The 14,717-nt window shown below is 39.8% G+C and overlaps 1 protein-coding gene across 2 annotated transcripts in view; it reads left to right on the forward strand.

Annotated features, from left to right (window-relative positions):
* LOC121632868 (PH and SEC7 domain-containing protein 1-like) overlaps positions 1–14,717 on the forward strand; it is a 99,455-nt gene that overhangs the window by 60,509 nt on the left and 24,229 nt on the right. The gene's annotated exons all lie outside the window — the stretch shown is intronic.

The following is a 14,717-nucleotide window of genomic DNA, read 5'->3' on the forward strand; positions in this document are numbered from 1 at the left end:
ATGTGAAGTTACTGCAGTGCTGTGTGTTCAGGCCTGTCCCAGCTAAGAAAGATCATAACTTTGGTTTAAAATTCCCAAAGGATTTTAAATTTTTAATGATTACTGTTAAGGGTTATAAGAGGGACAATGTCTGAATATACACCAGCCCTTCTGACCCCTCCTCCTGTCAGTCTCAGAGCAACCTGAGATTTTCTCCTCTGTCATTGTTGGCCATTCATAGAGCAAAACTGGAAACTCAAACTGACAGGGCATGCTCTGCTCCAACCCCTGAGCTGCTGGATGAAACTATAGAGGTGTAGAAATAATCATCCTTTAAAGATTTAGCTTCCCACACTTTTTGTTTGTAATTTTGTTGCTTGTTCAGTTAAATGAACTATTAAAATCAACACATCAGTAAATTTTAAATGCACTAATACCACAATTCTTTCAAACCAATTACTTACATTTGAGTAAGTCAGATGCAATGACTGAGTGGTTTATTGTGTCATATATCAAATCGGCCGTCCTCTAAATTTAAGGTTCAAAAATATCAGAATCTTTATAAATAAGGATGATAAAGTGGTTTTTGGTGAATTATGTTCACAGCTGTGACAGTGCACCTATATGCCCAAAATCAACTGCTCTCATTGGGATAATGCCAAAAAATTGTGTGTTGATGCCACAGGTTAATCTCTTTGCATTAACAAGTTAATTTTACAACCCTAGTTTTTTTTTACATTGTGTTTGTAGGGGCTAAGCCTGGACTGTGGACCTGTAGGGGCTTAAAGCAACTGGAATGTTTAGATCCAGAATTTTGTCTGGTGTAGATGGTGTGAATAAGCTTTTCAGACGCTGTCTGTTTGCAGTTAAAAGCCGATTTATTTTCTTTTCTTTTCCTCTTAATGCAAAATATAAAACAAATCACATGCTGCGTATTAATAGCATGTTCCCAGAAAAGCGGTCAAAACCTATTTCCCTAACACACACACCCCTACACACATCATTTCCTGTCTTATGTAGCATTAGACTAATTTGGTTCCTACAGTGGTTCTGTAGTATTGGAACACTTTTGTGAACACAGAGTACTCGCATCTAGTATTGGGTCAATACCCGATATTGGTATCAGTATCGGTGCATCCCTAATTTAAATCACATTTCATGCTCATCACATAATTGCTTTCCATGATCATGTGGAAATTTTTATTGACTGAGTGTTTAATGGGAGAAATTTCCATGGACACACATGTTTTGGAGCCAGCACCTAGTGGCCATCAGTGGTATTGCACTTTAAGGCATTTCCATGTCACCACCATGTCTGGAGGAGTACTAGGTCATTTTTTTATACAGTTAAAAGTTGTAGGACCTGTCATCAGTCATTAGGCCAGAGCTTCTCGCACAGGGAGCAGGTTGGCTTGAACCCCAGAAAGTTTTGCCTACTTGGCTGATTTTTCACCAGATTTAACAATTTTTTAGAGAATTGTTTTCCAAAGAAAAGGCAACAAGCCTTTTAAATGCTGCTCATCATCTTGTTCATAACTGTAACTGTTTGCAGGCTGGTGCTCATCAGACAGTGTAAAGATAGCAAAGAACGATCGCTTTTTAGACATTTTTAGCTGAAAAATAATCTGCTAAGCCAAAATTAGAGAAAGTAAACTGGGAGCATTATAGATCCCTCTTTGTTCCTATTGCAGTGGCAACATGGAGAAAAAGCCTTCCTGTAGATCAGCATCTAGACAAAAAAAAGGGGGTTGTGGCTATGATGCAAATTTTCACCTGACCCATCGGTGCTGCTTTAAAGTTGCTGCTGAACCCTGAAGCTCCTCAGACCTTGTTGTGTTTTGTTTTGTTTTTCTCCCACTTTATCCCACAGTGTTATGTTGCAGATTTACAGGAAAGTATTAAGACTCCTCTTGGCCACTGAGAGGTTTATAGCTACTCTCTCCACTGTTTTGTTTGACTTTTTTGCTGGGTGCGGACGCCCGCTTGGGTTTTTCTTTGCATAGTTTGTTGAGACCCCGAGCAAAGCAGAATTAATTCACAAATTAGTTTCCAGGGTGTTGGCGCAACAGAAAGACAAATGCAGGAGAGTTGAAGGCTGAATTAAATGTTAATAAAACCTGAGCATTTAAACAGTAAGTGACAGGATGGATGGACATGCTCCTGCAGCACGGCACGTCTGCTTGGAAACCACTGCTTACTTGTCTCAATCTGTGTGTTCTTATTATAGCATTCATAATGAGCCTGTAAACAATCTTAATGTTCTCTGTTGTTCTCTGTTACCAACAACACAACTACATGCCACAGCAAACAGACCAGTAACACACTAAATTACTCAAAGCCCAGACAGAAAGAGCTGTAAACAAATGACAGATAAACATTTTTCATAATTAAACTTCTGTTATAGTTTGTGTTGGAAATGATTGGAAGTCTGTGAATACTCTGATTTATTGCATTTCAATAACATCACAAGATTCATTTCCAAATTATGTTCAGCTGCTACGTAAGTGAGCCAGTAGGAAGAGGGAGAGGGGGATGGTTGAACTGGTAATAAAGAACTAGGTGATTTACTAACTTGTAATGGTTTGCTAATCTGTGTGGGTTTAATTAATATTTGTACCTCTAGTGTATTGTGAGAGATTTGTTCAGTCAACAACCTTCTCTTTGTCAATTTACAGCAATCAATTCTCAGATGTTTAATAAGCAAAAAATTAAAAATGAATGTCATTTATTTAAAACTGATCCTTATAAATTTTGCAAATGATAAAATATTCATCTAAAATAGCAATAAAAGATAGTTCACTGAAATAAGAAAGTTTTTTTTAAGAAACTAAAGGTTTTAGGGTCTGAAAAACAGAGTGTCTGCTTCCCTCATCCAAACTGGCAGCTGGTTTTCCAGTTCTAGTCCTGGAAAATCTGGGAACCACAAGGAGGCCAGAATTCTCAGAACAGAGTTTTTGTTGGGTTATTGGGAATCTGATTTTTCTTTTTTCTTTGTAAACATACACTCACTATACACTATTAGGTCCACTTCTTCAGTTGCGTTTCAACACAAATATCTAATCAGCCAATCACATGGCAGCAACTCGATACATCTAGTCATGTAGACGTGGTGAAGACGACTTGCTGAAGTTCAAACTGAGCATCAGAATGAGGATGAAAGGAGATTTAAGTGACTTTTAACGCGGCATGGTTGTTGGTCTGAGTATTTACTGGGATTTTCACACACAACCATCTCGAGGGTTTACAGAGAATGTTCTGAAGAAGAGAAAATATCCAGAGCAGCAGTTGTCTGGACCTGAATGTCTGGTTGATGTCAGAGGTCAGAGGAGAATGGGCAGACTGGCTGGAGATGATAGAAAGACAACAGGAAGTCCAGTAAGCACTGGTTCTTACCAAGGTCTGCAGAACAGCATCTCTGAACACACAACACGTCCAGCCTTGAAGCAGATGGGCTACAGCAGCAGAAGACCACACCGGGTGCCTCCTGTCAGCTAAGAACAGGAAACTGAGGCTACAATTCACACACACTCACCAACACTGGACAATAGAAGATGGAGAAACGTTGCTGGTCTGATGAGTCTCCATTTCAGCTCCACATTCAGATGCTAGGCTCAGAATCTGCTGAAAACATCATGACAACGTGGATCCATCCTGCTTTGGATCAACGCTTCAGGCTGCTGGTGGTGTAATGGTGTGGGGGATATGTCTTGGCCCACTTTGGGCCCCTTAGTACCAACGTGGCCTGGTTTAACCAGCACAGCCTACCTGAGTATTGTTGCTGACCATGTCCGTCCCTTTATGACCACAGTGGAGCATCTTCTGATGCTACTTCCAGCAGGATAATCCACCATGTCACAAAGCTCAGATCATCTCCACCTGCTTTCTAGAACATGATAATTGGACTCCAACGACCTCCACAGTCACCAGATCTCAGTCCAGTAGAGCAGCTTTGGGATGTGGTGGAACGGGAGATTCTCATCATGGATGCAGCCGACAAACCTGCAGCAACTGTGTGATGCTGGCATGTTGATATGAAGCAAAATCCCAAAGGAAAGTTTCCAACACCTTGTTCAATCTCTGACACAAGAATTAAGACAGTTTTGAAGGAGAAAGAGTCCAACCTAGTTCTAGTAAGGTGGACCTGATAAAGTGGCCAGTAAATGAATATCTTTATTTTCATTCCTGTGGAGCTTGTAACCATGGTTATGTTGGGACTGTTTATCACTTCTCTTTGTCAAGCTTTGCAGCATCACACCTCACGATGTTGACTGTTTTAGTTCACAGCCTCCTTGAAATCCTTCATATCAAATTTTCTGCCATAATTTTAACATAAACCAGATATTAACCTCCTCTTTTGTTGGTATTTTTGTTGTTTAAATCCTGTAAAGTTGTTCTGCTCTGTAAAGTCTTAGTTGTCCTGTGTGTCCTTCATGTGGACTACTCCCATAGCAGGTGCAGTTCTGTGTATGAACAACCTCATCCTCAGTGATTGGTTACTAACACGTATCACTGCTGTATGGTTGTATATGAAAAAGTAGTTCCAGTCGGGGTCCTGCTGGGTTTCATAAAAACATGGCTCAGTATTACATTCAAGTTTTCAAAACAATTTTTATCATTTATTTATTATAATTTGGCATTTTTGGCTGATTTTTTTCATAGTTGTGTTTTTATTTTTTTTTTTACTTTGTTTTATTCTTATTTTATCTTGATTTCGATATTTGTCTAATTATTTATTTCTTTAAAGTTTTACAGCCATTTTATCAACACCTGCAGTTTTTAAATGTGCTTATAAATAAAGTTGACTAATAAAAAGTACAGTAAATATTAAACAGATGTTGCTAATTGTTATTTAAATTTATATCCTAATAAATAAAATGCATGCTCTGCACGCCCAAAGTGGTAAACATATTGTATCTCTGGCACACTGGTATGGATTATTCTTTCTTGGTTTGCTCGTGTCAACCCAGGCCCCTTGGCCTTCTTTCAGTTCAGTTTAGTAGTTAGCAACTGGAGCTGGAGAAATTTGTGATCCAAACACAAGCTATAATTAGTTTACTTCAAATAAAACCATTTATTTACTTATTTCTGGTAAAGATTGTGCAGTGCAGCTATGTTTTCTCTGTGTAAATGTACAGTGTCTGATGTTACACAGCGTTCAGCTGATTACCACCACGGAGGATGATTAAAACTTGTGGTCCCAGAGCTGCAGTCAACTATTAAGCCTTCATAACCACTTCATTGTTCCTTTAGCCCTCTGTAGCAGCTCTCATGATAAACAAGCCTGCTGTGCAGCTTCTGTATGGCAGTTCCCTGCAGAACGTAAAGCTTTGGCTGCTGGCCCAAGCTTGTGCTTTGGAGGAAACTTTCTTTCTTTATTGTGCAGCTCAGAGATGCATAGGTTTGCACTCCCTCTCACTCTCTCTTCTCAGCTCTCCTCAGGGCTTGAAGCTTGAAGTGGGAGCTAATGATGCTCTGAAGTAGGTTACCAGCCTGCAGTAGAGCAGGAGAACAAATTCTGCTGAAATGAAAATGTTGTACAGCTCAATCAGACGCTGAACCACGCTCTTCAAACAGTAATTAAGCACACTGATGTTATCGACTGCACAGCGGCATTGATTAAGAGAGAGAAGACTGATGGCTTATTTGTTTTCTTTTAAATTATGGAAAAGGAAAATCACATGTCCCAGTTGTTAGTCAGGCACGGTGATAAATGTGTCTGAAATCTTTACAGGAGACTTAGTGCCAGCAAAGACAAGCAGGTCACATACGAGGACAGAGGCTACTATTTCCACACATTACACAAGACATGTTGTCCTTTCCTATATTTGTACTCTCACACTAAATATGCAGCCTAAACAGGTGATACTTGAACTATAATTTAGAACCCTGCATGTTTAGAGGAGAAATGTTGCTTTATTCATGAAGAAAGAAAAGATGCTCCCTGCAGATCTGATTGGTAGCTGTCCCCTTAAACTCCATAAAAAAATATTCTCCAAGTCTTTTAAAGCTTTTTCTGCTCCAGGTAAACAGGACTTTTTAGATAGCGGATAAAATAAAATGCTGCAGAAGTGTTACACCAACAAGTCTAAATGACAAATCATTACATCTTCACAAATATTTGTGCTAAAGAGCTCTGCAGAAGAGTGCTACTAAACAAAACCGGGATTTATTTAGACTCTATCTCTTCTACTCCAAACACCCATCAGAGCGCCGAATGTGTGACGCCAAATTCATCCGCAGCTGAAAATAGACCCTAAGAATTACGTTTTGAGTTGCTTTCAGCAAAACCAATGCCCAGATTATTTATTTAGACTCTTCTGACACTTTTAGATTAAGTTGTTTCAAGATTTGTATATTAACTATCTATTGAGACCAGGAAGTCAAAAAGAGAATAGGATCTGTACACACATCTGTTAGGTGAAGGAAATAAGGAGCTGGTGTTACATGGGTATGATTAAAAATGAATAAAGAAAACATTTAAAAAGGAAAATAATTACATTAATAATAAAACATAATAACAGGGAGAAGAAAAAAATGAAAAACTGAAAGATTTCATAATTTTGTTCCAGCATAATTTAACTATTTTGGTTTATTAAGCAGGACTAAAGCTGGAATTTAATTTCCGTGGCATCTGCATAAGGTTGGTTATGGCATCAGTGCCATAGGCTCCACGTAAGTCTGACGCACACCTCTCCCAGACCACTCCTGCTATGCAGCACAGTAATGCAGAAGCATGACCTGTCAGTTTGTGATTACGTGTTTCAGAATTTCTGAATCTTCTCGCTTAATTTTTGCGGTAACCATGGAAGAGAAAAGCTGGTATTCATGCTCACGCCGACACGCCGCTCATGCCGACACAGCTGACGCAGCTGAAAAGTGTTAGTGTTACAGCATTATGTTGTAGTTTCTCTTCCGCAGTTACCTGTAAATTCAGCAAGAAGCTCCAGATATCCGTAAACACGTAATCAGAAACTGACCAATCATGAGGGAGTACTCTGCATAAGGTCGGTTATGGTGTCATTGCCATAGGCTCCACGTAGGTCCGACACACACCTCTTCCAGACCTGATGTACACCCATACAACGCAGCACAGTTACACAGAGGTACTCCCTTGTGATTGGTCAGTTTGTAACTGCGTGTTTTATGTTTTTAAAAACAGATATCTGTTAAAATTTCTAATAGAAGAATTATTTCTTTGTTTGCTTCCACAAGCTTGTGTAGACACTGCAACATGTCGACCGCCATTGTTTTTCTAAAACAGGAAATGCCTAACGGACTGAGGTGAACCATCGAAAGAACTCCTGTTACGTTACCAGCCGATGCCAGCCTTACTGCCACCTTCAGATTCAGAATAGAAACTGAAACACGATGCTGTAACCCTACGCTGTGTGAGAGCGCATTTCATCCTACTCTATGCAGACGACACACAAGTATAAATCCAGCTTAAGAGTATTAACGCTGATTAACAAAGAAGTTGTTCACACAACAATATTTAATTTTGTTTTACTCAAATGTTTAACTGGTGTAGAATGAACTCAAACAAATTTGGCTCTGCTTGATTAAAATATTTGGATTTAGTGGAAAGGATAAGATTATCTGAAGTAAATGAATTACATTTAACCAAAAAATGCCAAATATGTTCATTTGACATAATAAAAAATGGGTAATTGTACTTAATCACATAGAAAGGTATGCTGTGTATTTTAATTTATTTTATTTAAATTTTTGTGTAAGTGGTTTGGTTTTAATCTTTTATTTGTATGAGCAAAATAAAAGTATAAGATATGTGAAATTGAAAGCTTATTTATTTATTTTTATTGACTTATTTATTTGCCTTGATTTTCCTGCCTTGGTGGAAGAAGAAAAACATAAGAGCCTGGGAAGGCTATGAAATTTGACTCTGGTCAGTAGTTTGAGACCCCTGGGGTCAGGACTAGGGTTTTTTTTTTCTTTGTTTGTTTGTTTGTTTTTTGTTTTGTTTTTGTTTTTTTTCATTGCTGAGAGATCAACTGTAAGTAAAACAGTGCAGCTGTCTATTTCTAGTCAATAAACAAAAATCTGTTAATGCTTCACAGTATGATCGTGTTTTCAAGCCACTTATATCCTCTAACATCAGTTCATTTTCTCCTTTCTTCTGCAAAAGAGAAATTGATCAGTACAAATCCGAACTCCATTTTCCTGCAGTAAAAAAAGAAATCAAGTCCTGTTGGAAGGGGTGGGGCGGAGAAAGACGAGGTGTAAAAGAAAGGCAGAGTGTGAAGAAGAGACAGCTGCTTAGGTCAGCAGAGACATGAGGCTGTGGATGCAGCCCCTGTCTCCCCAAGCTGTCTGGAGTCTCCATGAAGGATGGAGGGAGAGATTTTTGAAAGGATGTGAAATATTGAGTGGGATGTAGGGCGAGTGGGGGACACTGCCGGCTGATGGGTGAAACGATAGGGTATGAGGTAACATGTGTTGCATGTGTTTAGATCCTTTGCTTTTGGTAAGCAGGTGTTTCCCTGCTGCTTGTTGTACAAACAGCCGCAGTCCTGCAGCTTCATTTCAGTCATTTAGGGTTGAGTGCTTTGCTCAGAGGCACCTTGATGCCTTTCCTGGGACTCAATTTCCCAGCCAGAAGCTGCTGAGTAAGGCAGGATGACTAATAATGAGAGAGAGAAGCCTCCTCCTTCAACAGGCTGTCATTTGGATCCAGGTTGTTTAGACTTAGCTGTCAAAGGTGAGTGCCGTTCCCTCCCGGCTCACTGATGTTCATTTCTATTTCCTCCCCATGGAGTTGCAGATGCCGGGGGGGGGACACCACTCACATCTCAGCCAAAATGTAACCTTGATGACAAAAGACAGATGCTGGTCATGAGGGGGTAATTCTCTTTTTCTTTTTTTTTTTTTGTCATAACAGCAGACAGTAGACTCTAATCAGAGTATTTTAAATTCAACAAACATAAGAAACACACAATCAGGACAGCACAGAGTCAACAGCACTTTTCCATATAAGGCAGTTTCAGCCCGTAAAGCAGTACTGACTGACCAATATTCTGCCAGAGCTGCAGGAAATGTTTAATTTGTAATTACCTTTAATGACTGGATGATGTTCAGAGGAACGTTTGAAATTAAAGGAAATGGGTGGGATTGAGGTATTTAGTTTCGTGGCAGTCACAGTCTCTTGGTTAAAGTTTGGTATTAAACATGAGAAAGGAAAGTTATTTTAGAATAGAAGCAGTATAGTGGCTTCCATTAAAATAACACATGGAAAATAAAAAAACAAATCCTTTTCATGAATCAACACTTCTAATTGCAAAAAAAAAAAAAAAAAAAAAAAAAAAAAACATGCTTGACACAAGAACCACTTCACTAAACAACATGACTTTCTTTTTCTTCTTCAGTCTTGAGGATGCAGTTCATGATGTTTGTTACATTAACTGCTAAAATATTAATTAATTCTCATTGGGACACCACTTCCCTGCCCAAAAGAGGGTCATTTAAATTTTAAAATAAATGAGCAAATTTTGGGCTAATCAGTCGACCTTAAGGCAGAGCACTCATGCTGGTTTTCAGAAATTACCCTATGAAGAGTGAATGAAATCACAGCCGCTGTATAATAAAACCAGGGTTTATTAACAGACGATGGATAAATATGAAATATAATGAATTCTGAAAAATTTTAAACATGAAAAAGAGCATAAAATTAACAAAAATTTAATAATTTGGAAAAGGTTAATTCACTTAAATTAAATAAATGAAATGATGAATCAATCTGAACTTGAGAGAGAGAGAGAAAGATGAACAAATAAAACTAGGTCACTTAGAGCTTATTGGGAATTTATTTTGATGGACACTTGAATTATTAGGCCGTTGAATTATCTTAAATAAAGGGGATACTGGTATTAGGTTATCATCAACCAATGATCCCCTTTCCTTGGGTTACTTTACTCCTGCACGTCCGTGGGTCGTTTGGCATCCAGTCCAGGCTTTCCTCAATCTTGGGTGGAAATCCCTTGGTGGTCGAGCTGCAGATGATTCGGCTTTATTTGCCCTGGATCAATGCAGGATTCATTTATTCTGGGAGGCTGAGTCGATCCAATGATGTTGAACACTTTCATAACAATGTCAAAAACAGAAAGTCAAATTTTTCTATGTCTGACCTCAGTACAGTTTACCCAGTTTTCCTCAGTTTATTTTTAATTTACTTTGGCTCAAAGAAGATGGTTGTGTTTCTGGATCATGTTCACATATGGCTCCTTCTTTGCATGATCTGGCTTTAACCTGCATTTGTAGATGGTGCAATAAACTGTTTACAATGATTTCTAGAAGTCTTCGTGAGCCCATGCAGGGATTTGCATGACAGAATCAGGCCTGTTTGTAAAGCTAAGCTAAACTGTCACAATTTTATGTTGAGGAACAATATTCTGAAATGGCTCTACAATTTCATGTAAACGGTTTCCCCAGTTTTCCTTAGTACATTTTGAACTAACTTCGGCTTAGAGAAGATGATTGTGTTTCTGGGTCATGTTCACATCTGGCTTCTCCCAAAGTGAATGTAAATAGTTTTTATGAGACTCAGGGCACATGACCTGAAGTCAAAATTCATCCAAAATTAAACAGAGATGTTCTAAAATAGAAAATTGTGCAAAGAGGAACTAAGAAAGTTATTCCTATGTGTCAGTGCAGCCACACTCCGGCCCTAGGTTCAGGGTGTCAAACTCTGGTCCTCAAGGGCTGCTATCCTGCAGGTTGTAGTTGTTTCCCTGCTCCAACACACCTGAATCAAACCAAACAGATTCAACAGCTTCTTGTCAACTTCTACAAAATGGCCCATTAATTTCAGTCATGATCAGGGAAACAACGAAAACCTGTCAGATAGTGGTCTTTGAACAGCAAAGTTTGACATCTCTGCCCTAGGTCGGTGGTTCCCAATCTGGGGTCTCTGGAACCCCCAACGGGCTCCTACAAAGAGCACAGGGGGCTTTGACTGTTCAGAGCTTGACTGTTCAGATTCAAATTAAGGCCATGTCCACACAAAGACAAGTTGAGGTGTATTTGCTGAATATTTTTTTATCATTTGGTTGTTTCATCCACATGGAACCAGTGTTTTGGGAGCCTGAAAACACTTTACACCATTTCATTATTGAGATGTGTCTGAGAAATGCCACAGTGTAGACGATTCGTCCTTATTTTGAAAAAAAAAAAGAGTAAGTGTTGATAATTACCTTAACTTTGGTTTTATTAAAGGAAAGGAGTCAGCCAGAATGCATTACATATGGTGAGAAGCGGCTAATGAAAGCATAAAACCAAGCATAGTTTTAACAGGGGGTGGGTTGGGGGTCCACAGCTTTTCATAGTTGCATGAAGGGGGAAAACAGGTTGGGAACCATTGCCCTATGTGGTCTGAAGGGTCTTAATTTGTAAGCAGAATTTGAAAGAGCCCAATTGGTGAGGCCGGATTTAAACATGAGGGGCAGCAAGTCCTGGTGTGTGTTTCGAGCTAATCCCCATAAGGAGACTCTACCTCTCTAAGGTGCGCTTTTTGTGCCCAGTCATGTTACTGATCTATTGTTAGTTGCAAGTATTCTTCCAGCTACGTCTGAGTTTTAACATCAGTATCATTGTTATTTGTTGTACAGTGAATGAAACATTGGCCGATGAGATTTGTAAATGGCTGTAAATGTGTTTCATGCACAGTTAAAGGAAGAAGCTTCTTCTCCAAAATGTCAAACTCTTCCTTTAATCTAGTAGCGGGACACTGCTGGTTATGGACACAGTTCATGACCTCACCTTCTCATCTTCCTCCACTCATTCACACCACAGCTGCATATTAATTGCGAGTACAAGTATGATTTTTTTTTAAGTGTGTGCATGTAAAACCTCACCTGAATGTGTGTTTGCATAAAAGAGACAGTTGGGAGACTGTGATTTGCTGGTGATGACTGAGAGGAGGGAGGGAGGTGCACACTGACGAAGCCAAAGAGAGGGAGGCAGAGTGAGAGAGAGAGCGCACTGTCCCTATCTGCTTCTTTTTTTGCTGTGCGATTCAAGCAACCAGCTCTCCTTTCCGTTCCTCCTACTCCTCCTCCTCCTCCACAGCAGCAGCAGCAAGAAGAGAAGAAGGAATGATCTGGATGATAAAGGCTGCAATGAAACAAGGAATCAACAAACAAAAGACGAGGACGGGATGAGAGGAATCAGCAGGAGGGAGCAGCATTTTTTTTTTTTTCTTTCTTTCTTTTTTTCCCCCCTCTAACACCCACACCCACCGTATGTGCAATGAGAAGAGACTAAAACCAGCGCGGGGAGAGTGTAAGAGAAAATTCTGACTGAGAGAAGTAGATCACGGACGAGGGGGGAAAGGATGCCAGCGGACCTGTGTTCACAGACGGAGAGCAGGAGGAAGAAGTGAAGCAGATAATCTGTCAATCTGCACTGTGACTGTTAAACTGAGGGGATCCATTTTACGGTGGGAGCAACAGGGACGTTCACTCCTCCCCTTTCAGCTTTACTGACATTTTTTTTCCTTTACTCTTTTCCTGCCTTGAATTTAATTTTGTAATTTCTCCAGGCTTGTGACGAAATCACGGGAACTCTCTGGAATCCCTGCTCTGAAGTCCGAGGGCAGCCGTCCATCCTCCTCTCTATCTCCCTCTTTTTTGTCTTCTTTTCTGTGTGGATACAACCACATGCGCATAAAGAGCTTATTGTATACCCTTGTGTGTCTTTTACCTCTTCATTTCCACATTTCGCACCCATCTGTTTCATGCTGGCTGTCCGTTCACACCTCTGCCATCTGTGGGAGTGTTATCTTTTTTTCTTTTTTTTGTGAGTGCATGTTGTGTCTTGCCATGTAAAGAGGTGGATTTGTGTCTTAGCTTGCCATTAACTACAGTTTATTTCTCATTCGCCCTCAATAAACAAGGCAAGAAAAAGTTGTGAGTGATTCCCACCTGCAGGAAAGCATCTCGCCCACTCAGGATGTATAATACATGCTCTCTTATCAATAATTCAGCATCAGGTGTGCACCTCGGTGTTGCCTGGTGAGTGGTAACATCCACAGATGAGACTGTTGGGGTTTGATGCCTGATGATTGCACAGTCTGCCGATGCCACTTACTTCCTTGACGGCAGCTTGATGATGTGTCGTCTCCCTCTGCGGCCTCTGCTGATCTCCAGCTGCTTTCTATAATAACTGAATTCACTTCTCGCTGTCTGTTGGCACACCAGCTCTGCTAGAGTCGACTGGACTCCATCCAGAACCACCCTTCCCACTTGGATCAACTTTCTTCTTGGGATCCTGCAGGGAAAATAAAGACTGAATCATCAGGGCTTATTCTGAACCTACAGGGATCTTTGGAGACTTCTATGTAATCTGTGCTTTCTGACCATGATCGGTGTTAACAGCCTGCACTCAGCGGGGCGCCTACGTTCACGCTCTCTTTGCACTGTGCGCTATGGAAGGGACTTCCGGATGATGGACCCATTCCGCTATCCCAGAACGCCACGCTCGCGATCTCTGAAACCCCTTGTGTTTCCAGACCTGCTGGGCAAGGCTCAGGACGGGCAGAATCATCCACAGGCCAGAAAGAGGAGGAAGGTACTAAAAACTTTCAAGTCATTCACACATTTTATTTATCATAAGAAAAACTTTCTTACATTATTTCATCCCAAAGCACTGAAAAAATCATCTCACCCAACATAACAGGATCATTATTAAATGCAGGTGTTTATTGAACTCACAAGCAGTAAAGCAGGACTGTCTGAATTCATTATTTAGCTTGTTGACGGGCCATATAACACATCCTATTACAGCACTGTGGAAAACTACCACTAATTGCTCTCATTTGTTGCCACTTGGTGACGTTGATGGAGCAAGTAGGTGAAGGTGACAAAGATTCATTGCTGTGTTTGCTGAGCCTCCACACAGATCGAGTCTGATTGATTTAAGCCTCACTGCACTTATAACTCTGCACTCCCTCGGGATTTACAGTAAGGGTTTTTTTATTCTTGTTCCACAATTAGAGATAATTCTAAAGGAATAATTCAACAGATAAACTCAGCTGTGACACAGGTTCTGTATAACTATTTCAAATTGAAGATATGCTGACTTGGGTGGAAATATAGAATATGTGCATACTAAATGAAAAGAAAAAACTGGTCTGGAAAACAGTTCTTTCACTTATATATTTATCTCTCTATTTATTTAAAGTGAAAGTGAAGTGCTTATTTTTGACCAACTCCTGTCTTAGTTGCAGTAAACACGAGTCAGAGCTCTCTCATGAGGGGCGAGCTAAAGCTAAAAGATGTGTTTGAATTCTTCCACCCATTAAACACAACTAAAATTTAAGAATTTTCACAGTAATTCAAGCATCGCCTGCAGGTTTTTGTGGATTTATTTAGGTTTGAGTTGGCATAGATGACGGAAAACAAGTTCTTCTCATTTCCCCCCTATCTGAGGACCTTTTAGCTTGGCTAGCCTATCAGCATTTGTTTTATAAACATCCAAACTACTCATGATTATTTCACATGACTTCACTAAATTACAAATCACTTCTAACATCAGGCTAATTTTTGACATTTACCTCAGAAAAGATCAATAAATACATCCAGTAATTAATTTGGTGTTTTAAAAAAACTGTGTTTAATTGGGTTTGTGTTAGCTTTTGTGTGTGTGTGTGTGTGCCCTGAGAGTACTTTTGTGTAAACTGGGGCTCCATAAATAAAATGAGTTAAATTATTTTTATAACATTAAGACCA

Source organism: Melanotaenia boesemani, chromosome 21 (genome assembly GCF_017639745.1).
Source record: "Melanotaenia boesemani isolate fMelBoe1 chromosome 21, fMelBoe1.pri, whole genome shotgun sequence".
NCBI lineage: Eukaryota > Metazoa > Chordata > Actinopteri > Atheriniformes > Melanotaeniidae > Melanotaenia > Melanotaenia boesemani.